Raw genomic sequence first — 9,521 nt, forward strand, 5'->3', positions numbered from 1 at the left:
AAAACAAGACATTGTTTATTTTGATCTATATAACAAAGTCTTAAAAAAGACATCACTCCAAATTACCTCTTTAAAGGATTCTTTACATAATGCAAAAGATAAGGTTATAAAAATAGAACATTTTCATATCCCCAGATGATATTATTAAAATTGAATTATAGTATTCTTTAGACAAGGAAAAAAAAACACACTTCTATTCTGGCTGTTCTAAGGATAAAGAAGTGCTTATATAAATGTAGTATTCCAAATATTTCTAGAAATTAATGAAAGTGAAATCATTTTGACAAAGGCTTTTATGTTCTACAGTATGTTAATTTAAAAAACAAAATCAGTAGGTTCATTTTGAAAATGAAGCCTTTTGAATTAAGTAAATCCATATATTAGAAAACATATACTGGTATTTAAGAGAAAAGAACAATTTTGTCTTAAAATAAAACTCTCACTGCAATTGAGTGGATGCTGACTCACAGTGACACTATAAGGCAGGGTAGAGCCGCCCTGTGATTTCCCAAGACTGTAAGCCTGGGTGGGAGTGCAAAGCCCCATCTGTCGCCTGAGGAGGGGCTGGTGGTTTGTAACTGCTGACCTCAAGGTCAACAGCCTAATGTATAACCACTGCACCACCAGGGATCACCAATCTAACACTAGAAATTCCAACGTGGAAAAGGCAAGCATAGAACAAGTGCAGAGGAAAAGTAAATGTCTATCTAAGCACCGATTAATTAATATATAAAGTTATTAAAGAATCTTGGTATGTACTGTTAATAAAGTCTCTGATATAAAGGCAAACCTGCTGACCCATAGATTAGTAAAAAAATAATAAAAGGGAAATAATATGATTATCTTTTATCTTTCAAAATACCTAAGACATTTTAAGCATGTGTAAATGTATTGGCATAACTAATTCGTGGCTTCCATTATAAGCCAAAGACTGGGAGAGAGGAACAGAATCAGGTATGCTTGGTCCTAGTGTCTGATGTCCTGTAACTCCAGTGAAGTTTTGAAGGCCCCTTCCACTAGATGAAGACTTTTCAAGTCAAAAATGAAAAATGCTCTTATTATAGTGATATAGTTAAAGTTTATTGTGCCAACCTGGACGATAAACACATGCGGGGTTAATTGAAGGGTGGAGAGAATGGCTAGGTGAGCCTAGTCTTTCCGAGTTTTCGGATCTCTTGCTCTGTGATGGTCGGATCAGGGTGCAGCTACCTTAGCAGTTCCCTGCTTCAGCTGGCAAGGCTCACTTCCTGAAAGACATCCCTGAGGAGAAGCCACATGGACCTACCCCGATGCAGCCCTGGGTGCTGGAGCAACTGTGTGGAAACCCCTGCCAGTGCAGAGATGCTTACACGTTCACTGATTCGGTTTTCTTCCTGCAGTCAGTGTCATGGTGTGTGTTTTGTGAGATGGAGGAGAACTCTGTGGATGGGTGTTGGACATAGGGGATAATGTTGGACTTGAAGGCTTGGGCAGCACTGGGTTGGGATGTTTTCTTGATGCACACTTAATCTTTACATAAAATTCTCTCTTATACATGAGTTTCTGTGGATTTGCTTCTGTAAAGTACCCAGACTAATATGTATAGGTATAAAAAAGTGAGTAGGTCTCTGTCATAGAAGAACTGGAAACCTGTTCTCACTATTGTAGAGAAGCCAAAACAGAGCAATAGCAATGAAACAGAGGTGACATGGCCTGGGGAGGTATCTATACCCAGAGCAAGAGACTTTATGAACTGGTTGGGTTAAAGAGATTTTGAGATCACCATAGTCAGTTGATAAAATCTTAAAATCGTATTGAGGAAAATATGATAAACAAATGCATGAGTGAAAATACATTAGTTCCACAGTAATCATGCTCTGTAGTATACAGAATTAAAATAACAGAAATCTTTTTTAAAATTTAAATAAAATTTTAAATAGAATTAAAATAATTTTGAATATCTTTAGGTAATATATAGCTTAGCCTTTTTCACATTCAGGAGGTGGCTTCAAAAAGTGTGTGGCAAATGGAATTGAACAACACAGGACTCTTTCCATGAACTTTTTGAAGCCTCTATATGAGTGTGTTTTTGTGTGCGTGAGTATCTGCTTATAAGTGTGTTTGCTATTGCTATTTGAAGGGCTGAATTATAGGAGATGTGTAACAACAACAACAAATCCCACAAAGTTTAAAAGTTGTAATAAAGAGAAAATTTGCTTTATGGCGAAATAAATCTCTTGGCTTTTATTTTGACAGAGTGTATGTTCTTCACTCAGTCACTGATTCCTGTCACAAGAGTTGATTCACATGGCGACTGTATGTGACAGAACAGAAATGCTACTTGGGATTTGTGACACTATAAAGTTTTAAGAAAGCAAAAACTTCATCTTCCTATTGAGGAGTGTCTAGTAGGCTTGAACTGCTGACCTTGTGGTTGACAGCCCATGGAGTAACTCACCACACCATCAAGGCTCTCTTACGTGTTCTTACTCATTGACAATTGTTAACTCTTGGCATTGTACTTAAAGTAGAGTAAAAAGTTCTAAAAGCCCTGTTATATTTCAATGGACCTATAAAATCATATTGTCCTAAGTAACCTCAAGAAATTATCCTAAATAAGAACTTAATTTTGACTGTGTATTTTGACTGTGTTTTACAAATGTATATTATTCCACCCATACACCACCTTTTCAAAGGCTGTTTTTACATGAATACTTCTCATGAAACCAACAGCCAGCTCTGCAGGGGAAGGATGAGGCTCTCTACCCATGCGAAGATTTGCAGGCTCAGAGACTCTTGTACCCTGCCCTTACAGGATTTCTGTGAGTCAGCATGGACTTGATGGCAGTGGAAGTGGTGCCCCAGAAGGATGATTGATACTGTTCTCTAATATAAATGACAGTGATGCCTCTAAGGGAACCAGAGACATATAAAACATAGATGTATGAGTGGATTGGGGGCTTGCACTAATTCTCACCAAAATATAAAAACAATTAATTCTTATGACACATTTTTTTTATGATTAACCTCATGAAGAGATTACTGAAGATATGGATGCTCTAGCAAAATGTGGCGAAGAAACTAGATGGTGCCCGACTATCATAAAGTATAGCATCTTGTGTCTTAAAGGCTTGTTTCCAAAGAACAGCTATCTAAGTGAGTCATCAACCAAGTCCATGTGGAAACAGCACACCAGCCTGCTTGATGTAAGGATTGTAATTAATAAAATCAAAATCTAAAGGAGGGGGTGGTACCAGAGCTTACATTTTTAACACATGGTTTGCAGTAGGCTCTCAGTGACAATGGAAGCCCAAATTCCATTTGCAGTCTCCACACATGGATTTAGCCTCTGGTGAATCCCCTTTCACCATGGAGCAGGGATGGGAACAGCCTTGCTATCAGTCAGAATGCATTGGAAAGGGGGCTGTTGTTTCATCTGCTTTACTTTGTTATTATTGTTAGTTTTTTTTCCTTTTTAATATTTTTCTATATCAGAAATCCAGGATAGGTAAATCTATAGAGATAGTAAAAGGGTTAATGGTTCCTTGGGGCTGTGGCAGGGGAATCTGGGGGGAAATGGGAGTTAATAACTCTCAGTACAAGAATAAAGAAAAGGTTCTAAAACTGATCGTGGTGACTACTGTCCAACTCTTCTGGGTGTAATTCAATTATTGAATTTATGATACATGAATCATTTGCCAATTAAACCATAAAAAACATCAACAGGTGAAGGGATGGTGTGTTCTTTCTTTTCTAATATTTAAAACACACAGTACAGCACCTTCTTAAGTCACCTAAATAATTGATTGAAAGGATGAACAAAAATCAACTATTGTAATATGTTTTTTATCTTCATTCAACAGTGTAATAAAAGCATCCTGAACAGATAATTGCATATTCATACACCAAATAACCTTTGAAATTCATTGTGCAGTTAAAAATACTACCATAAGTATTACATTTTTCATAACTAATACAGTACTTGGCTCACAGTTAGTATCGACACTTTTTTCTTGAATTAATATGATTCCTCATCAATATCAATTTCTATTTAAAACTAAAATAGTGTACTTCACACCTGCCTGTTACAATCTTATAACTTTGTGGTTTGTTTGCCCCATGTATCTATTTGAATGTATTTTTTTTCTTAAAAATTCACTCCAAATATGAACTTATGATATGATATTTTATACTCTTTGTGTTGTTACTGGTGATAAGATGGTTAACTTATCAGTTGAAGTTTGTGACATAAGGATATTTGCATCCTAGTGGAACAATCATATATTACATATGTAGTTAAATAACCAAGATAACTAATTATGATTAATTATTCAACAAAAAATAATCCATATTGAATAGGGTACACCCAGAAGAGGAGAGTGAAACTAGATAAGGATATTGTATAATGTTAACTCTGTAAAGTTAACATTTAACCTGAACATATGGACAACAGGGGTAGCAGATCTGGAAGAAAGTTTTGAGCCAAAGGAATAATGATAAAATTGCTAAAGCAGGGAAGAGCTAGACAACGGTAAAGGAAGACAAAGAATCACTGACACATTCAAACTGTGCTGTTGGAGAAGGATACTGAAAAGCCCACTTTTCCTCCTGTGGAGCTGCAGGTGGCTTTCAACTGCTGACCACAAGGACTGCCCAATGAATACACACTATGACAAGAGGGCTCCAGAACAAACAAAAATTATTTAGAACAAAAAAACCTCAAATGCTTTTTAGAAGCCAAGATAGAGAGATTTCAGCGTACTTCATCATTGCATCACCTGGAAACACCGATATTAAGAAAGGACCTTTTGCTTGGCACAGCGGAGGGCTACTTAGGGAGATGGCTGACACAACAAAGGACTCTGCACAATGGAGTCAAACCTGGGCACATCCTTCTCTTCTATGGAAGTCCACGCTTTGCTCCGCCCTGCGGGGGCAGTGGGGCTCCCCTGGGGCGGCTAACCACAAGGCCAGCAGTCAGAATGCCCCAGCTGCTCTGTGGGAGGAAGACACGCTTTCTACTCCCGCAGATAGTGAGGGGCAGTTCACTCTGGCTTACAGGATGGCTGTGAGTCAGACCCACCCCAGAGCAGTGGAGTGTGGTCGCTTTGTTTGTTTGGCTTTTTATACAGGAGGGAATGCCAACTCACTGGCCACAGGTATGTTAAGGAATCTTGTCCTCCCCAAATATGTCTTGTTCAATTTAAGCCCCTGTAATTAAGGAGGTATTCACATTTGCAAATAGGATTTTCTTTGCCATTTTAATAAGAGTATGTCACCTATGAGATGTAAAAAGGGCATTTCAACCCAGAGGGGCAAGCACATGTGGGGCGAACACACGCCTGATAAGAAGGGATGGAAGCTGCAAAGAGACAACGACTTTGCCCCAGGACCACAAAGCAAGAAGGGCTTTTCCTAGAGCTAGCACCCTGAATTTGACCTTCTTTCCTCTGAATGGTGAGAACATAAATGTTTGTTTCAGCCATTCTTTTGTGGTATTTCTCGTTAAAACAGCACTGAGGAATGAAGGCAGCGATGGACGACAATGGAGACAAGGAAGAGGTTGGGATAGTCAAGAATCCAAAGGCCTATGAGTCTGCAGTGTGGTCATGTACAGAGAATGGCATTTGCTGATATTGGCACGATAGGAAGCACCAGGTCAGGGTACAGCCTGAAGGAAGAATTGGAGCAAAGAGAAGCGAGAGTAAGGAGGTAGGGAGGGCAACGATGTTCTAGCGCATCTCCTTGGTCAGTGACTAGAGAAAGAAATGGGGAGTGATACATGGATACGAAGAGACTGGCAGAGGGCAGCAGTGAACGATGGTATCTTTGTCTAAATTAGTGCCAGAAATAGATGGAGCGATGTTAGGTTTGAGGGACACTTTGGAGGTAAAACAAGAGACCTCATTAGTGGAGCATATACAGAGGGCTCGGCAAAGGGAAGGAACAAAGAGTACCCTAGGATTATTGGCTGGACCACTTGCTTGGACAATAGAGCCCTTTAATCACATGAGGGAAATTGGTGCATAAAAGTGTTGAGAGCTCATGGATTAAGGAATTCATTTTGAAATTGTTATATTTAAGATGATCATGCAATTTCCTAAGATCCTTGGGAGTGAAATGGTTAATCATTTTACTGTTAAATCAAATGTTGAAAGTGAGAATCTACCCAGTGGTTCCAAAGGAGAAAAGACCTGCTGCTCTTCTCTCATACTGTTTCAAGATTCATAGAAACCCTCTATGTCAACGGCGACAGGTGACAACGGCACCATGGCTTTCTGAGGCTGTAAACATTGACTGGAGCAGAAAGCCTCCTCTTTCTCCTGCCAAGTGGCTCATAGTTTCAAACTGGTGACCTGTGGTTAGCAGCCTAACTTATAACCCACTCTGCTCATAAAGGGCAGAACCCCTCCATCAATTGGGGATTTCTTATTCTTTATGCAATGAAAATTAATATTTTTTTAAAAAACAAAGGCTATAAGGAGAATGTATTCCTTTATTTTCCTCAATTAGAAAATAATAATAATAAGGGAAAACTCCACCTGTGAATTTCCTCTTTTTTGAGAACATGGTGTAATTTCGAAAAGCATGGCCACCCCCCCCACCCCCCCCACCCCACCCCCCGCCAATTTCCAGTTAACTCTTTCTCTTTCAGACCTGGAAACAAGTTATTTCTAACAGGAAAACAGTAACTCTCTGCTATGCAATATCTGAGCTGACGATAAATATGGTTCGCCTTCCGAATGGCACAGAAACAAGAAAAATAATCGATATTTAAAACATGCAGTGAATTTAATTCATTAAATCTACTGGGTGTAACAATTTAATGAAGCCAAAAAATACTAATTAAATTATTAAAATCTGGATCGTGAGTAGTAATTAAATGACGGTTGCTATGCAACTCAGTAGATTTCTATAAACAGACAGCCAAAAAGTATTGGTTAAATATGCTGCTATTTTCCCTTGACCTTTTGTAATCAAACACCTTCTCAAGCTGTGACATGTGCTTCTGAGACTAATATTAAATGGAATTCATACACTTAAAATTGGAAAGATAGGATACAATTGGGTTATTTCTTTTTATGATCTTCAAAAATGGTTAGGAGTTTAATATGTCAAACAAAAATTTTGGAATATATATGGAAGGACTACAACGATTTCCTAAAGACTCCTTTGTGATGACATACAGTTAGTGATATAAATGAACCACTGGAACTTATTATTGTATGGGTTTATTTTCTATCCCTGTTGGAGCACCCTATGAGGAATCACTGGGTTTTATAGAAAGGTAAGTGCTCTCTTACTAGTCCAAAGGTTGTAGTTTCAAACCCACCCAGAGGCATGTTGGAAGGTATGCCTGGAAATGAGTTTCCTGATGTTCAAATCCTTGCAAACTCTATGGAGCTCTGAACTGCACCCTTGAAGTCACCATGAATCAGCATCTACTGAACAAGAATTAACACCAATTTATGGTAGAGGACAATTAGCAGAGATGATGGTATTCTATAGAGGCTATAGTTTTTGTGAAATCAAAACTTTTTCTTTGATCATAAATCTGTTTTCCCCAACTGTCAGTGATTTAAAAGTTGGTTAAAGGTTTTAAGAGACATCTAAATACTCAGGAAACTCTGAATCTGCACATCCCCAGAGAACATTTGTAAAAGGATTGCATTTCCTAATCATTGGCCTTGGCAGATACTGGCGCCTTACTTGCTGGTACATATAAAGTCCAAACGACTGTGAAAGGGCTAACATATATTTAACCTCCCATGGGGAACATCAGACTGAGTGTTAAAATCTCTCACACAACCTAAAATAACCAACCCACATAGTCTAAAACTACGATCTAACTACCAGGAGTATTGGTCAAGTGCTGATTTAAGATGAGTCATTTACAAAGACCTCTTAATCTGAGACACTCCAATCCTAATTTGGAGCTTAAACCAAATTCCATGGGGTCAGAAAATGATGTAAGTGCAAGCTTAACTTGGGGAGGGAGAAGTGGTTACGTGATGATATTAGCTTTGCTGAAGTGACCAATGCACAAAAACACCTGCATGTGGGTGAACACCACATCTTCCTAATAGGACAATTTAGAGCCTCTCCCTTATTTTAAGGCACCCTGGTGGTATAGAGGGTTATGAGTTAGGTTTCTCATGGCAAGGTCAGTAGTTCAAAAGGTCAGTAGTTCAAAACAATCAGTCACTCTGCAGGAGAAAGATTACACCTTTTACTCTTGTAGATACAGTATTTCATTTCAGAAACCCACAGGGGCAGTTCTACCCTGCCTTATAGGCACACTTGAGTGAGAATCAATTCGGTGGCAATAAAAGTTTGGCCTTACGAGGCAGAGATTGGAATTGTCAAAGATTTGGACTTGCTTGGATCTACAAGCAATGCTCATGGAAGCACCAGTCAAGATATCAAAGGACTCACTCTATTGGGCAAATCTCATGCACAAGAGCTCTTAAAAGTGTTGAAGCAAAAGGATGTCACTAACAGACATATCTTACCCAGGCCATGGTATCAACACATTTGAATTGTGGTGCTGGCAAGAATGGTCAAAGTACCAAGAGCTGGAGAAAGTACAACCAGAATGCACCATAGAGGAAGGGATGGAAGAGACTTCCTCTCACATACCGTGTGTTATCAGGAGAGACCAGTCCCTGGAGAAGGACATCAGACTTGGCAGAATAGAGTGGCAGCAAACAAGAGGAGCCCATCGATGAGATGGATTGGCACAGTGGCTGAAACAATGGGCTGTCACATGAGAACAATTGTGTGGATGACACACGACCAGGCAATGTGTCGTTTTGTTGCATACTGGGTCGCTTTGCATTGGAATCAAATTGATGCGCCAAAGAACAGCCTTACCAGGCTGCCACCTCTGATCATTTTCGGCTTGGAAGGCATTGTGTATCATCTTCAAAGATAAGTGTGAGGTGTTGAAACAAACATTATCCCCTATGACCCTCACCTCTCTTATCACCTACCCCTTCATTAATGCAACTATGTATTCAAAGAAAGCCCTCTGGCCATGGTTCTCAAGCAGCATGCTGAAGCAGCATTGGTGCTGAAGTGAACACACATGGGTGACAAATGTTGACAGCTGTGCAGTTTCGGCATGAGCTCACAGGATATGTGTGTTGACGGTGTCAACAACACATCGTCTGTGAGTGCCGTCAGGAAAACCCAGGAAACCGACTTGGAACGAGAAGAAGGATTAGCAGTGTCTACTTACATCTGTCTTCTAGGAAGATGTACAGAATCCAGCAGGTGGACAGATGAAATGCTATTTATTCTTTCAGGATATGAGTCCTGTTTTTGCATGTGGTGAGGAAATTAATGATTTTTATGGAGCTGGGCTCTAACTCCTTTAAACAGAATTCATGTGCATCTTTTGCTTTAGAGGAATGTGTGAAAGGATATGGGGCCACATCTGACATCCCACCTCTGATATCATAACTGAGAAGGAGACTCCTTATCAGTGACCAGCTGCCTCAACCCCAATTACCAGGAAGCTGGAGTTCTGACATGCTTTA

At 39.4% G+C, this 9,521-nt stretch overlaps 1 protein-coding gene across 31 annotated transcripts in view; it reads right to left on the reverse strand.

The window, feature by feature from the left end:
* PTPRD (protein tyrosine phosphatase receptor type D) overlaps nucleotides 1–9,521 on the reverse strand; it is a 995,611-nt gene that overhangs the window by 941,890 nt on the left and 44,200 nt on the right. The gene's annotated exons all lie outside the window — the stretch shown is intronic.

Source organism: Echinops telfairi, unplaced genomic scaffold (genome assembly GCF_000313985.2).
Source record: "Echinops telfairi isolate 266 unplaced genomic scaffold, ASM31398v2 ScPeMD7_25;HRSCAF=90, whole genome shotgun sequence".
Classification (NCBI taxonomy): Eukaryota; Metazoa; Chordata; class Mammalia; order Afrosoricida; family Tenrecidae; genus Echinops; species Echinops telfairi.